The following is a 16,372-nucleotide window of genomic DNA, read 5'->3' on the forward strand; positions in this document are numbered from 1 at the left end:
CTCAAATTTCACACTATGAGAGCTATTTTTCAAAGGGAAAATGATGAATAAAAAAAACAACACAGACCAAAATATAAATTACATTTGAAAGTTTCTGAAATACTAAATTTTTTTATGAAACTAAAAACAATTAGTCATTCACATTCATGTTGTCAATCTTATAGTTAGTTTATAATATTGTATTGAATGGAATGGAGGGAGTATTTATTTAAGCAATTCTAGTATTTCTGTCTTTTTTTTTTTGCAAGAAATTCATGATCGTTTTTATTCATCCACCAAAGGGTAAGAAAAAAATAAAATAATACAAGAGAACAATTCTAGTATTTTCCTTCTTCATATAGTTTTCTTTCTCCAATGAACCAACCCTACAAAAAAATACATTGAGTGATTAATAACAAACAAAATGGTGGAATTTGATTTATGTAATATTAACCTTATCGATATTAATTTAAATTTTCATTTAAATAATGAAAGAGAGGGCATTGAATGATAAAGAAGTAAATATATTTATCTTTGAATAACACAACTCCACAAATCTTGATAGCCCCTAAATAAGAGCAAAACAACATATATGTGAAGTCTAAATGTGTGATGAGTACTTCATAACCAATAGAACTTAAAAATAATTAAATAAATTATTAATTTAAAACATTAATATATTTACCTTGATACAATGATAAGAAAGATTATTGTCACATACAATTCTCTTGGTGATGAAGGAAAAAAAATATATTGACTTGAATTTTGGCTCACAAATGTTGCCTTTCATTAAGTATTTATAGATAATTAAGGATGCATTTTATGACTTTTGGACGTCTTTTTTATTATCAATTTAATATATTCATAAATATGTAGCAAAATTTTATGACTTTTAAGCATCTTTTTTATTTATTAGCAAATTTATTGTAGACATAAATATAGAATAAGGAGAAATGATATGTAAAAGGTTTGCTTTAATTTTTTTTACTATATGTTTTTTTTTTTTTTTTTTTTTACATAATCCACTTTGCATGAGAGTTGTTTAGGGAGATATCTTACGAAACTAAAAGATGATACATACTTTGCCTTGCTTTATATATATATATATATATATATATATATATATATATAGAGGAAGGATCAACTAAGGTCCATTATATATTTGAGTCCATAAGGTCTTTTGTGAGCCATTGGATGGAGGGAGATGGAGGGATGAGATGAACCCACCAAAAGTCATTATACAAGCAAATTAACACATTTTACTAATCCACCCTAATTAACCTCTAATTTACTATATATTTGTTTTCTACCCACCTATTTCTCTCTCATCTCACACATTTCACTCTTCTCTTCTCTCAAAAAAAAAACCCAAAAAATCTAAATAAATAAAAAACCCAAAAAATCCAAATAAATAAAAAAAACCCAAAAAATCCAAATAAATAAAAAAACCCAAAAAATCCAAATAAATCAAAAAATCCAAATAAATCAAAAAACCAAATAAATCATTCATTTCTCTCTTCCTCATTCACCACCACACACCACTATCCCAACCGACACCACCCACCGCCCACATCCACCGCCACCTCCACCACCGCCGTAATTATATAAACTCGTTTTTTTTTTTTCCAGATTTTGCGTCTCGGTTTATTTCGTCACTTTTTTTTTTTTTTTTTTTTTTTTTTTTTTTTCGATTTCGTGTTTTAAATCTCGTTTTTTTTTTTTGTGAGATACTTTTTTTCATCTAAGACAATAATGGACTAAAGTTATACAAAAATAGACCAAAGTTATACAAAAAAAGACTAAAGTTATACAAAAAAAGACTAAAGTTATACAAAAATTGGACTAAAGTGATACAACAATGGACTAAAGTTATACAAAAATGAACCAAAGTTATACAAAAATGAACCAAAGTTATACAAATATGGACCAAAGTTATACAAAAAATTGGACTAAAGTTACACAAGAATGAACCAAAGTTATACAAAAATGAACCAAAGTTATACAAAAATCGATCAGAGTTATACAAAAATGCACCAAAGTTATACAAAAAATGTACCAAAGTTATACAAAAAATGGACTAAAGTTATACAAAAATGCACCAAAGTTATACAAAAAATGGACTAAAGTTATACAAAAATGAACCAAAGTTATACAAAAATGAACCAGAGTTATACAAAAATGAACCAAAGTTATACAAAAATGAACCAAAGTTATACAAAAATGGACTAAAGTTATACAAAAATGGACTAACTTTTGTATAACTCTGGTGCATTTTTGTATAACTCTGGTGCATTTTTGTATAACTTTGGTTCATTTTTGTATAACTTTGGTTCATTTTTTGTATAACTTTAGTCCAATTTTTTGTATAACTCTGGTGCTTTTTTGTATAACTCTGGTCAATTTTTGTATAACTTTGGTTCATTTTTGTATAACTTTGGTTCATTTTTGTATAACTTTAGTCCAATTTTTTGTATAACTTTAGTCCATTGTTGTATGACTTTAGTCCAATTTTTGTATAACTTTGGTGCATTTTTGTATAACTTTGGTCCATTTTTGTATAACTTTGGTTCATTTTTGTATAACTTTGGTTCATTTTTGTATAACTTTGGTATATTTTTGTATAACTTTAGTCCATAGTTGTATAACTTTAGTCCATAATTGTATAACTCTAGTCCATTTTTGTATAACTCTAGTCCATATTTGTAAAACTTTAGTCCAAAATTGTATAACTTTAGTCCAAAGTTGTAAAACTTTAGTCCAAAGATGTAAAACTCTAGTCACAATCTGTATAACTCTAGACATACAATGTATAACTCTAGGCATTTGATGTATAACTCTAGTCAAAAAAAAAAAATACAACAAAAAAACAAAAAAAAAATATGTATAACTCTAGTCACAATCTGTATAACTCTAGACATACAATGTATAACTCTAGGCATTTGATGTATAACTCTAGTCAAAAAAAAAAAATAACAACAAAAAAACAAAAAAAATAATATGAAAGATCTAAAACAAATCTAAAAAACTAAAAACTAGATCTAAATAAATAACAACATAATAAGTAAATCACAAAAAAAAAAAAAAAAAAAAAAAAAAAAAACCAACAACCCAACCCAACCCGAAATCTGAAATAAACCAAATAACAATAAAAAAAAAAAAAAATAACAAAACCAAATTTAAATATCGTGTGTATAACTCTAATGCACACAGTGTATAACTTTAATAAACAAGATGTATAACTTTAGTCCAAAAAATCAAATAACAATAACAACCAAAAAAAAAAAATAACAACCAAATAAAACAAAATAACAATAACAAAATAAAGTAAATATGACAAAAACACAAAAAAACCAATAGATCTAAAAAAAACAACACCAAATGTATAACTTTAGTCATAAATAGTATAACTTTAATGTTTTAAGTGTATAACCAACAAAAAATTAACAACCAACAAAAATTAAAAACCAAATAACAATAACAAAATAAAGTAAATATGACAAAAACACAAAAAAAAAAAACAAAATAACAAAAACCAAAAATAAAAATAAAAAATAACAATAAAAACAAAAACAAAACAAAAATAAAACAAAAAAACAAAGAAAAAAAAAAGATCCAAAACAAAAGGAGAGAGGACGGAGGGAGAGAGGACAAAGGAGAAAGGACAAAAAAAATCAAACTTAAAAAAAAAGAAAGACAAAACAGAAAACAAACAACACCAAAAAACGCAGACGAAAAAATGAAAAAATCCAAAACAAAACCAACAAACCACACCACACAAGCAGCCACACCCACCACCACTTTCACCCGCACTTTTGCCACGCACCGACCGACACCAACACCAACACCCGCACCCACCGAGACCAACACCAACACCCGCATCCACCGACACAAACACCAACCCCTTTAATTTTTAAAAAAAAAATAAATCTGAAAGGAGGACGGTTGGTGGTCGGCGTGAGCGGCGGCAATATCAGGTTGAGTGTGTGGCGTGGTGGCGGTTGTGGGGTTGTGGGTTGATGTCGGTGGAGGGAGGGAGGGAGGGAGTTGTGTGGTGCGGTGGAGGGAGGGAGGGAGGGAGGTGTGAGGAGTGCGGTTGTGGGGTTGTGGGTCCGGTGGAGGGAGGGAGGGAGGGAGGTCTGGGGCGGTGAGGATGAGAGTGATAGGGTGGTGGTGGTGTCGGGTGGTGGTGGGGTGGTGGAGTGATTTTTGTGGTTTTTTTTTGTTTTATTTTAGTTTGGTTTTTTTTTTTATCAACTTGGTTTTTTTTTTGTTTAGAGAGGGTGGGAGAAAATGAGAGAGAAAGAGTGAATGTGAGAAATGAGAGAGGATGAGTGAATGAGGGAGTGAGTTGGGAGATTAGATTGGTGGTAGAGTTATACACAATTAGGTAGAGTTATACACAATTAGGGAAGGAGATTAGGGAGGGAGAATTGTAACCCTTCAATGAGATGTAATCTCATCCCTCCATCCCTTCCATCCAAGGGCTCTTATAAGGACTTAGGGCCTTATATTGTATGAGGACCTTATAAGAACCCTTCTCTCTCTCTCTCTCTCTCTCTATATATATATATATATATATATATATATATATATATATATATATATATATATATATAATGAAATTGAGCAAGTTTATAGCAGTAAGACTTAAGAAGGAACTGCACACATACACAATTTAAAATTAGAGTACATGATGTAAATTTTGTCGTTTAACCTATTCTTTTTTTAAAAATTAAAATGCAAAATTTAAAATATATTAATTGCAAACACGAAAAATAAATTAATACAAACTCATTATTTTTCCTTCATAAATTTGGTTATTAATCTACTTTTTATTTAACCTTTAATTTCTTTTATTTAATAGGATGGTTTTTTTGGTTTTCTCTCACCATCATTATAATTTGTAGTTAACATAATTTTTTTATCTCCCTTTTAATTCACAAAATCGCTCCTCTTCCCTCGAATAAATTTTTGAAATTAATTAATAATTAATAACAAAAAGTATTATGTGATATTTATTTGTTGCTTAAAATACTTTAACAATAAACGTCGAAATTTAAAATTTAGTATGAATTTTGATTTTTAATTTATCTAGAAATTAAAAAGGCCAAAATTTAATGTTTGTTATGCTAATTTATTTTTTATGTAAATATTTTTTAATTTAGGTATCATTTTAAATGGATCATTATACGAATATGAATTACCCTCTCCCTCTTTGATGTTCCGAGCTTTGTTATTGAAAGCTCTTCGAATTCGTGCTTGATATGTTTGAACATTATGCAAGGCACGAAGTCTTCGTTCGTCCAAGAGGACGAGTTTCTCATATCTGTCTCTATTCTATTCTGCTTCCGGGATTTGGCTTTCGAGTAGAATACGTAGAGATGGGATCTCTAGCTCTACTGGTTGTACAACTTCCTGAAGGAAAAGTAGATCTATATATACTAACATATTCTTATAAGTTCTAATTTATTTAGTCATAAAATAAATCATTGATCTTATGCATGCAAACTAAAATAAATAAATGAAGAAATCATATTCTCACCAAATAAATTTCGGTCATCATATGGGCACCAACAAGATCTCCTTCTTGTTAGTTCTTGAGCTTTCCAATAATGGATGAACATACAAAAATCCCAAAGTAGAGATTCTCCAATTAGTAGCACCCAAGACAATCCCTTAATCCCACAAACTAACATGTACTAGATGTTTATATTGTGGTTTACCTTAAATTTGATTACTAATACTCATATATTACTTTGATAATTTTAGTAATCTTACATGAAAAATTTGGATTAAAATCTCATCTTTTTGATGAAGATTAAAGAGAGAGAAGAGAGAATATTCATGAACATTTTGCATGTTGATAGAATGGTAGTGTAAGAATAATAGAAAAGAACCTACACTACTCAATTAAGAGTAGTGTGGCCGCCCAACACATGCCCAAAGAGCATCATTGCTTTTCTTTTTCTCTTATCAAAAATATAGGTGTGTAAGAAAGTGGTGTAGGTTGTAAGGCTAGTCAAGAGTAGTCATGATCACATCTTATTTTATCTCTTAAAATAAAACAACCACAATCCACCACACATCCACCATTTCGGTCCACTTATATAAAATGGACTACCATTTTATTTTGTCAATTTGTCATTTGTCACACAATATGTCTCATGTAGTATGCTACATGTTATTAATTAATTTTAATGCATATTTATCACATAAATATCATTTCATGAATTAATTAAATTACATACAACAAATTGACTAGTGATACTTGATCACATAAATAAAATGGGTCATATAGTTATAATTCACAACTTCTTGTAATTATAATTAACCATTCATTCTTATCTTTATTGTTTCTCAAACAATAAATAATTTTAGCAACAAAGCATTTTATTACTAAAATAAATCTTATTTATTCCCATTACAATAAGATATCAAAATTCTCTCTCACAAATCGAATTGTTCAATTTTAAGGAATTAATTAATCAGACGGATACAACTAATTAACCTTTTCAATTAAGGGAATCGTCCTTTAGGTGTGACCTCAAGGGATCAACTGATCACCACCGTCGCACGACAGTAATGTCAAACTCTAGCCAGCCAATCATTACCGATATGTGTGGACCAGTTGACTATATATGTAATGTATTATCCCTTTCGTATTCTTGGTATGAGATTTAATAATGATATTTAAATCATGTGATCGCACTATTGTTGAGGACACATTTCCCAACAATCTCCCACTTGTCCTCGACAAGTGTGCTCCACCAATTCTCTTGTCCTATTACTATCTCCCACTCAATGCAAGGTGTCTTTCGGTCGTACTTGCAAGTGATCATATCGAGAGTGGTTTCCTCGATCCGGAGAATAATCGATTGACCGAATTTATCCACCATGGATACATTCCGAGCGTGGCCACGCATTTCCAGTTCATTACTCCTCGAGTGGCCCTGAGATATTGTTTTAACCCTGACAAGGGGGTGGACAATTCCTATCGCACTTATTCCCTTCGACTGGCCACAGCCATCATAACCCAAAATATGCCCATTTGACCCCATTTACGAAGTCGTAGTAACACAAATCAAAGTTAATCAAATCTGTGCCATCTTAGGTGAACAGTCTTTAGTCAAAAGAATCGACTCATTAGAATACTATAGTAGCTCTCGCCACGACCAGGCTATATAAATTTGCCAGAACTCTATAAGCGGTCACTTTGCGCCGACAAAGTGTTCCTAACGACCGCCTATGTGATCGACTAGTCATCTCACATGACTCTATGGCACTTGAACTTGCCATCAATCGCATCACACTCTAGTCACTTCGAGACGTCACCTCATACAAGTGACTATGGGCGAATACCATGCTAATCCGTGTTCACTTTAACGGGGTTCAATTGTCTCTACAACCCGTTTGGATGTAACAAAGTATAATAAAAGAGTTTTAAAGTAAAACTCGAACGACAAATGTGATTATCACATATCAATAGTCAATGCCTGATTACTATTTCATGTTCTATAATCTAATTTGATCTTGTATGTAGTTGTTCATTTCAATTTAATTGAAATGACATGACTCATCATGTTAAGCCTATGAGAAGGCTTTGGTTAGTAGGTTTTATCAATTTCTTGTACCTTATTCAACCTTACTACATACTCGTTTTCCTTTGTAATGTATACCTTTGCATTACAAAACTTTCTGAGTACGTGTCGAGATCCAATCAAGACATGGGCCCTCTAGCCTAAGAATAGCTCCCACTGTTTTCACAGTGTGCGGGACTCTTCCTCCTGCACATCTCATGATTGCAAGTGTACTCAATTTCCGTTGTAAATATTTCTCATTGTTCTTTATTGTCTAGAACGATTCTAGAAAATCTACTTCTTAATTAACATAGCCACAATGGTATCTTAACCATCCTAATGTGTTTTGATTATGGTTTTGTCAGAAACCATGCGCAATCTCAATTGTCAATTGTCACTTGTGTAACACCCTTACACAAAATTGCATCAAAAACACTTTGTTTTACTTCCTTAATGCTTCTGTAAGCACTTAAGGGTAATCTTTATGGCTTCCTTGGTAAAGATTACTTAAATTCGATTTTGAAAAACAATTCATCATACTCGAAGTATATGAAGTGTTATACATCATTACTCATTTAATTGATCCGCAAATGAAGCAAATGGAATCAATCAAATATGTTCAATTTAATTGAACTTAGTCATGAATCTTATCAACACAAGACTTCTTATATGACGGTAATATCACGTGGATTTATCTACATAAATCTAGATATTAAAGATGTATTATATTACTCCAAAAGTCTTAAATCATTCTTAATGATCAATATGTCATCCACATATCGGACTAATTAAAATTTCCGTAACTCCCACTAAACTCCATGTATAAATACAACTTCTCGACTTATCGAGAAAAGTTTTATCATATGATCAAAAACAATGATTCCAACTCATTGATGTCCTACTTAAGATTCTCTCTTAAGTTTCACATTATCTTAGGATTGCAAGAATCTACTAAACTCAAGACATGTATTGAATACATTCCTTCTATTGAAGAAGTGGGTTTTAGATTCACTCGCTATTTATTTCATAATAATGAAACACAATCCCTAAGAAGATCCAAATAGACTTAAGCATTTCAACTGGTGCAAAACCCTTTGCAACCAATCAAACCTTGAAATCTCTCTTTATTAGTGCAAAACCCTTTGTAACTAATCAAGCCTTTTATATTGGATTTTCATGGCTCTAAGCCTTGTAGTGAGTTGTGACTTAAACACTCTCATGTAAGTCATATGTTCATTACTTTCTAGAAGTAATCAATTTGAATCAAACGATTTCTCTTGTAAGTTATAAGCTCTTTGCTTTCTTAAAAGTAGCATGAATTCATCATTTTCAACAAGTGACGAACTTTAACCTCCTAGGTTTTAAAGAAACAACGTCTTACACAAAACATCTCATGTAGCCCAGAAAGACCAGTTTCTTGCGACATAACATCTTTGTGGCTCTTTGAATAATTTCTCCCACTCTGTCTTCTAGAAATAAACTTGTATTTTAGAAAGACAGCTTCATGAGCCGCAAACCCGTCGTACTCGTGATAATTGAAAGGGAAAAATGAGCATTTGTTTCTTGTGAAAACTTACAAACATGGTACCCTTACCATTTCATATCTCATATGATTCGATTTAGTGGAAAAATAATTTAGACAAAAATGATAATATCCCCAAAAGGATCAAGTAACTCAAAGTAACTTGATTGAAGTTCAAACCATATCGAATAGCGTTTGATTTCTTATCCAACCACACATTATTCCATAATGCGTGCTAAGAGAGATTAACTTGTGATACTATATCACATTTCCTTTGGCTTATATCAAAGTCTTCACTTTGATAATCCCATCACGACTAAATCGTGATTCCTTGAACTCTTTAAACTTCTTCAAGGATTTTTCTATTTACCTTATTAAGTAAACACATTAGCGTCAACTTAAATCGTTGGTAAAAGAAAATGATCAACCTATTTTGGATCAATGATTTACAACCTCGATCTCCTTTTCAACCAAAAGGCACGAGACATCTTGCTTTGAATACAAGATACGCATATACCATTAACAATCTAATGGTTTCAAGAGTACTCGATAACTCTTTGCGTTCATCATTCCAAAATTTAAGGTTTAATCTTGGGTTACCAATTTGAGTCTTGCATCATCTTCATGATATATCGTTCTAGTTTGGTTTAGAATATTATCACCTTGATAATGGGCTAGCCATATATCAAATCGTGGTGTAAAGGGTCACAAAAGTGAAACCTCTTTTGTATCTTAACAAGTATGTATTCTTATTTAGAGTTTGTGTACTTAATAGTCACAATTAAGTACAACTCCAAACCCGAAAACTAGAATGAGTACACAATGACTCTATCTCTCGACATCATTGATGCTAGTCGTCATATTCTAATCATTCTATGTATCAAGTACAACGATGTAAACCACCACCGGTTTCTAATATTGACGAAGTGGTACTAGCAAAATTTATGTCAATCATATAAACATTTAAAGAAGAAGATCCTATTAGATGTCCCACAACTAATTTTTTAATTCTTCAATAATTCGGGGTAGTTTCCTTTCTAGTGTCCAACATTTAAGACAATGGAAACTTTATCGGTCGGAATTGATAGGTTTAGTATCGTCATTCTCAACAACTTTACCTTTAACATTACCTTGTATCAATTCCATTATTATCTTTACTTCTTGAACCTCGTCCTCATCTTAATGGTTTAAGAGAATGCTCCCACTCATTTCAATGAGTCTTTGCTTTGAGAAGCAAAATTGAATTCATGAAGATTACTCTTCATTTGTTCGTTTTAGTCTTAAAACTTTCATTGAAGTGGTTGCGTTATTTTGGTCAATTACGAATTCTGAAAATCTAATCACCAAAATAATTTATCGCTTCAAGGTACTTAATTCATTTAAGTATATGGAAAAACAATCCATTGTAAGTAGATGTGTTAGTCTAGAATCAAAAACCTGTTTGATAATGAATAACATTTATCTATACTCCTTGCAAGACATCCTTAGCAATGGTTCATTTGAGGTTTTAGAAGCAAATTCATATTTTGTCTTTAGTTACGATGTTTTAATGGAGATTTTGAAAAAAAAAATCGAAATGATATCGTATATGAATTGTGGTAAAGAAATAGAACAATATGACAACGGAATAGAGGAAAACTTAACATTTATCGTTATGATAATACTTGTAAATAACAAGTAAAGCATTTACATAGTGACCTCTACCCAACTATGATAAATGATTCCAAGACCCAAATTCATATTAACTTAGGCACGGTGGGGCCGATTCATCCTTTATCAATATAACTTGGTGGATTAACGTTTAATCGATTCTACTTTTAGAACTCTTGGTCGATAATATTACATTAACATTTATCTTTAGCCCAAAACACATCCGACAAGGGCACGGTGTGGCCGATACATCCCTTATCAAAAAACTTTTGTTGAGTTCAACCCAAATTTCGAATAAATGTGTCCATGATCCAAATCCACATCAACTTGGGCACGGTGTGGCCGATACATCCCTTATCAACATGAATTCGGTGGATAGACATTTATCACCCACTTCCCCTACGTAACAAGGTTTGTACCCCGGTGTGGCCGAGCGCACTCCCTCACGAAATAGGTTTTCATGGTTTCTACTCTTTGGTAAGGCTAAGTCTCAATTGTTTATTTTAGCGAGAGGTCATGTCAATTTATTATCTATCACGTTTTAAGTGAACGAAAGCGGTGAACTACGATAATTGTAATTGACACGGTCGATAAACTCGATAAAATGACAATGCATGTTTTAGTTATGGCGATTTAGCGATGCATGCGACATATAAATAAAATGCAAAGCATAAATTTAAATCCTAGTATGGCCTTCCTAAAAATAGAAAATCTAATTAACTATTACATATTCGGAAACCAACTCCATTGGTCCCTTGAACTTCGGCTGTGGCACGCATCTCGAGGTAACACCGTCTTTATGTATCACCATCTTGAAGAAATCCGTCTTTGGGAACTCCGAGATAAATAAAATTACATAGCAATTTACATAATTTCCTATTATACATTTGTAACTAAAATAAAATAAATCTATTAAATTACAAAAAGGTGATACGAGATCACAATAAAAATTACAACCGAATCGATATTCCCATACATTTCGGGTAATATCAATTAAAAACTAAGGTCATACTAAGTAAAAATTACATAATTCAAAAATTACATAAAATAAAATTATGACAATCATAAATAAAATGCAGCATTATAATATGTATGAACATGCCCAATTTTTATGCTAAATCGCCTTAATTAGCCAATATCGTATATTACTTGGTTTTTACGGATTTGCGTGACTTCAACATTTTACAATCACATAAATTACATAAATTCATATTTATGCATAAGTTAATTACCCTAACCTCTTAGGACTCCAAATTTAGTCTTCACTAATTATTTGACCATAATTAACTCATATTTCTAAAATTTGTTCATTAATGGACTAAAAATTTCAAAAATAAGCTATAAACTTCAAATAAATCACAAAATTTCAAATAAATTCAAAATTTGAAATTTAAACTCATGAACATTCTGGAAAAATACCATGACACTCATAATGTTCAAAAACTTAGGTTAAAAATTTTGAAATTTTTCCGGAAAAACAATGTTGCGGTTTATCGGTTTTTAACAAAATAATCATAAAACCATGAGAAAAATTATATTCGTCAACTTTTCAATTTTAGATCTGAAAATGATAATAAAATGCAACATTTTATGTTTTTCTTTAGTCATAGAGTATGTTTTATCAATATTTCACTAATAAAGTCACTATTCATGCCATTTTTCTTCAAAAATCTATAAATCATGCAAAAAGATTTCATTATAGCCTATTATTTTACACACATCTTGTAAAATTGCATGTGACAACATACTAAATTTCTATGACCAGATTCGAAATTTATCTCATATTAACATATTTATCACTTAAATCCGAATTTAATAATGAAAAATCCATTTTTCGAGCATAAAAACTCATAAAATTATGAAAATTTCCATATCATCTAAAAATAATATATGTGAAAACATATCCAAAAACCACTGGAAAATTCGAAGTTTAGCTAATTTTCGTCCAAAAATGGCATTTTTATCATAAAAATCACATTTTAATGCCAATATTCTATAAAATGAACAATAAAATCCATAAATTAACCAAAATATCCTAAAACATTTTAGGACCAGAAATTTAACATGCATAAATTAATTTCGTGATATCTCATAATAACACAAATTTTACAAGTTTTATATGTTAATCTTTATAACTCGGAAAAACTTTTAACCGATTTGCATGCAAACAACCATGGCTCTGATACCGATTGAAGGAAAAGTAGATCTATATATACTAACATATTCTTATAAGTTCTAATTTATTTAGTCATAAAATAAATCATTGATCTTATGCATGCAAACTAAAATAAATAAATGAAGAAATCATATTCTTACCAAATAAATTTCGGTCATCATATGGGCACCAACAAGATCTCCTTCTTGTTAGTTCTTGAGCTTTCCAATAATGGATGAACATACAAAAATCCCAAAGTAGAGATTCTCCAATTAGTAGCACCCAAGACAATCCCTTAATCCCACAAACTAACATGTACTAGATGTTTATATTGTGGTTTACCTTAAATTTGATTACTAATACTCATATATTACTTTGATAATTTTAGTAATCTTACATGAACAATTTGGATTAAAATCTCATCTTTTTGATGAAGATTAAAGAGAGAGAAGAGAGAATATTCATGAACATTTTGCATGTTGATAGAATGGTAGTGTAAGAATAATAGAAAAGAACCAACACTACTCAATTAAGAGTAGTGTGGCCGCCCAACACATGCCCAAAGAGCATCATTGCGTTTCTTTTTCTCTTATCAAAAATATAGGTGTGTAAGAAAGTGGTGTAGGTTGTAAGGCTAGTCAAGAGTAGTCATGATCACATCTTATTTTATCTCTTAAAATAAAACAACCACAATCCACCACACATCCACCATTTCGGTCCACTTATATAAAATGGACTACCATTTTATTTTGTCAATTTGTCATTTGTCACACAATATGTCTCATGTAGTATGCTACATGTTATTAATTAATTTTAATGCATATTTATCACATAAATATCATTTCATGAATTAATTAAATTACACACAACAAATTGACTAGTGATACTTGATCACATAAATAAAATGGATCATATAGTTATAATTCACAACTTCTTGTAATTATAATTAACCATTAATTCTTATCTTTATTGTTTCTCAAACAATAAATAATTTTAGCAACAAAGCATTTTATTACTAAAATAAATCTTATTTAATCCCATTACAATAAGATATCAAAATTCTCTCTCACAAATCGAATTGTTCAATTTTAAAGAATTAATTAATCTGTATCGGTATACAACTAATTAACCTTTTCAATTAAGGGAATCGTCCTTTAGGTGTGACCTCGAGGATCAATGATCACCACCGTCGCACGACAGTAATGTCAAACTCTAGCCAGCCAATCATTACCGATATGTGTGGACCAGTTGACTATATATGTAATGTATCATCCCTTTCGTATTCTTGGTATGAGATTTAATAATAATATTTAAATCATGTGATCGCACTATTGTTGAGGACACATTTCCCAACACTTCCATGCCATAAGTTAGATAGAAAGGAGTGGCCCCAGTGGGCATCCTGACCGTGGTTCGGTAACCCCATAACGCGAAGGGTATCTGTGGACATGGCCCACCTGCGGGTCCGGTTCGATCTGCGGACGCGCAGCGGTCTTTTTGAAAGCCACGCTCGGCGGCGTAAAGGTGCTTTCGACCGGATCGTTTTTTGATCGGTCGGTTTCGTCTCGGTAAGGGTCTCGAAATGATTAGAGATGTTCGGAGTCGCCACCAAGCATTTGTGGGATGCCTGGAACCCGTTCGAATTCCACTTTATACCTCGGTCAAATCGAAGCACAAAGCACCGCTTGACATAGGTACTAAAGATAAGGAAATCGTCCCTCTTTAGCATCCTATCTCTAGAATGACTCTCGTACGCCCTGGATAAGGTCGTCCACTATCCAAAGTTTCTGAGTAAGAGGTGAAGGTACGTATTGGGAAGCCCTTTAATCAGACACCCAATCCCGCCCGCGTTTAGCGGCCTCTACTGATCGATCTTGGTTAGTTGAATGCAAAAGTTGATAAAACGGTTTAAATGCATGAATGCGCATCCAATGTTTTAAACCTAACATGTGAGAGCTTTCTAAGTCGGTTGATTTAATCCAAGTATCAAGTATAAGATGTCGAGTTGGATTAATGGTTGATTTGCATGCACGACGGAAATTAAACATCCATTTACCGTATTAGGTTTAGGGTGCATAACATGATCCATTTGTCTTAGTAAGGCATTTTGCAAATATGGTTTTGAATAATCGAAAACTCATCTGATCCGTCCTATATCCGGGTTAGCCGGGGTCGGGATCGTCCTAGACTAATGCTAGAAGGGAACGGGCCCTGACGGCTATAAGAGGCGCGAGCCAGCCGGCGGTGTAAGGGGCCTCCCTCTAGTTTTGAAAATGAGAAGGAAAAGGCCTGCTTGAGGCGCGGGTTAGCCAACGGCTGTATGCCGTGTTCTGACTGTTTAGAAAACGTTATGAAACGTGTTGAAAATGGGTATTTGAACCCGGTTTGATTTTGAAAGGGTCGTTTAGACCGCATTTGTTGATTTGGAGAACTAGACTCGAATAATCATCATTGTTTGATAATATTCGATGTCGGGTTCGATTTGACAAGCTTGACATGAATAGTTTTGAAAATGATTATGGACTAATTGTTTTAAGTCCATTTTGAATGTAATTAGTCGGTACTCATCATCGTACCCGGGTTAAAATCCGGCATGGTATATAGAACCAAGGATGATTTCGTGTTGGTGACTAATATGTTTGTTTGAAAATGTAAAGAAATGAAATAAAAGGCTTTAAAATACCTCTTAAATGTCATTAACCAAATATTATCACCGAAACATGGATTTAACCGTCATGGTATGAAGAACCAAGGGTGAAGAATGCTTTATGGTTAAAACATGTGAAATGAAACAAAAGGGTTTCGAAAATACTTGAAATGGTAAAAACCGATTACAAATATGAAAATGGATTAAGAGAAATGACGAGAACAAACACGGTTGATCTCCGTCCGAGCACCCCATTTAGGCGCGAGCCGGTGGCGACCTAAGGGGCTTCGCCTCGGACCAAAAATCGATTTTGGCTCGTTTATTCCATGTTTTGGTTCATGTTATGCATGTTTTAGCATGTTAAAGTCATGAAACAAATGAAAATATAATAAAAGAGGATTTTTACACCCTCATACTTACATGTTTGGTTATGGCGAGTGACTGACGTAAGTGTAACAACTTGTTTGATCGGAAAAAACTCGGTTTAAAACCGTTTTGGTAAGTAAAAGAGTGTTTTAAAAGTTTAGTGATGGTGTAGTGGTCAAAGTGGTCGGACAAGTGGTTTAATGCACGATGACGGTACCAAACAATGTGTAAGGCTTGTGTTTACGATCGGTAGGTCGTAAACACGCGTTGGATTGTGACTTTAGAAGTCGACTCGAGAATTTTAAGGGAGAAAAGAGGGGGCGGACACTCGCGTAAGTCTCAAATGGGTGGCATTTGAGGGGTATTTATAGGAGAATGAGTGGTTGTGTGAGTTTTGAGCGACGTGGCCACCTGGGCTGCTCAAAGAGGCGCGAGCCACGTCGCGGCACTTCGAGTTGTGTTGTCACTATCACAAC

Source organism: Silene latifolia, chromosome 8 (assembly GCF_048544455.1).
Source record: "Silene latifolia isolate original U9 population chromosome 8, ASM4854445v1, whole genome shotgun sequence".
NCBI classification, from domain to species: Eukaryota; Viridiplantae; Streptophyta; class Magnoliopsida; order Caryophyllales; family Caryophyllaceae; genus Silene; species Silene latifolia.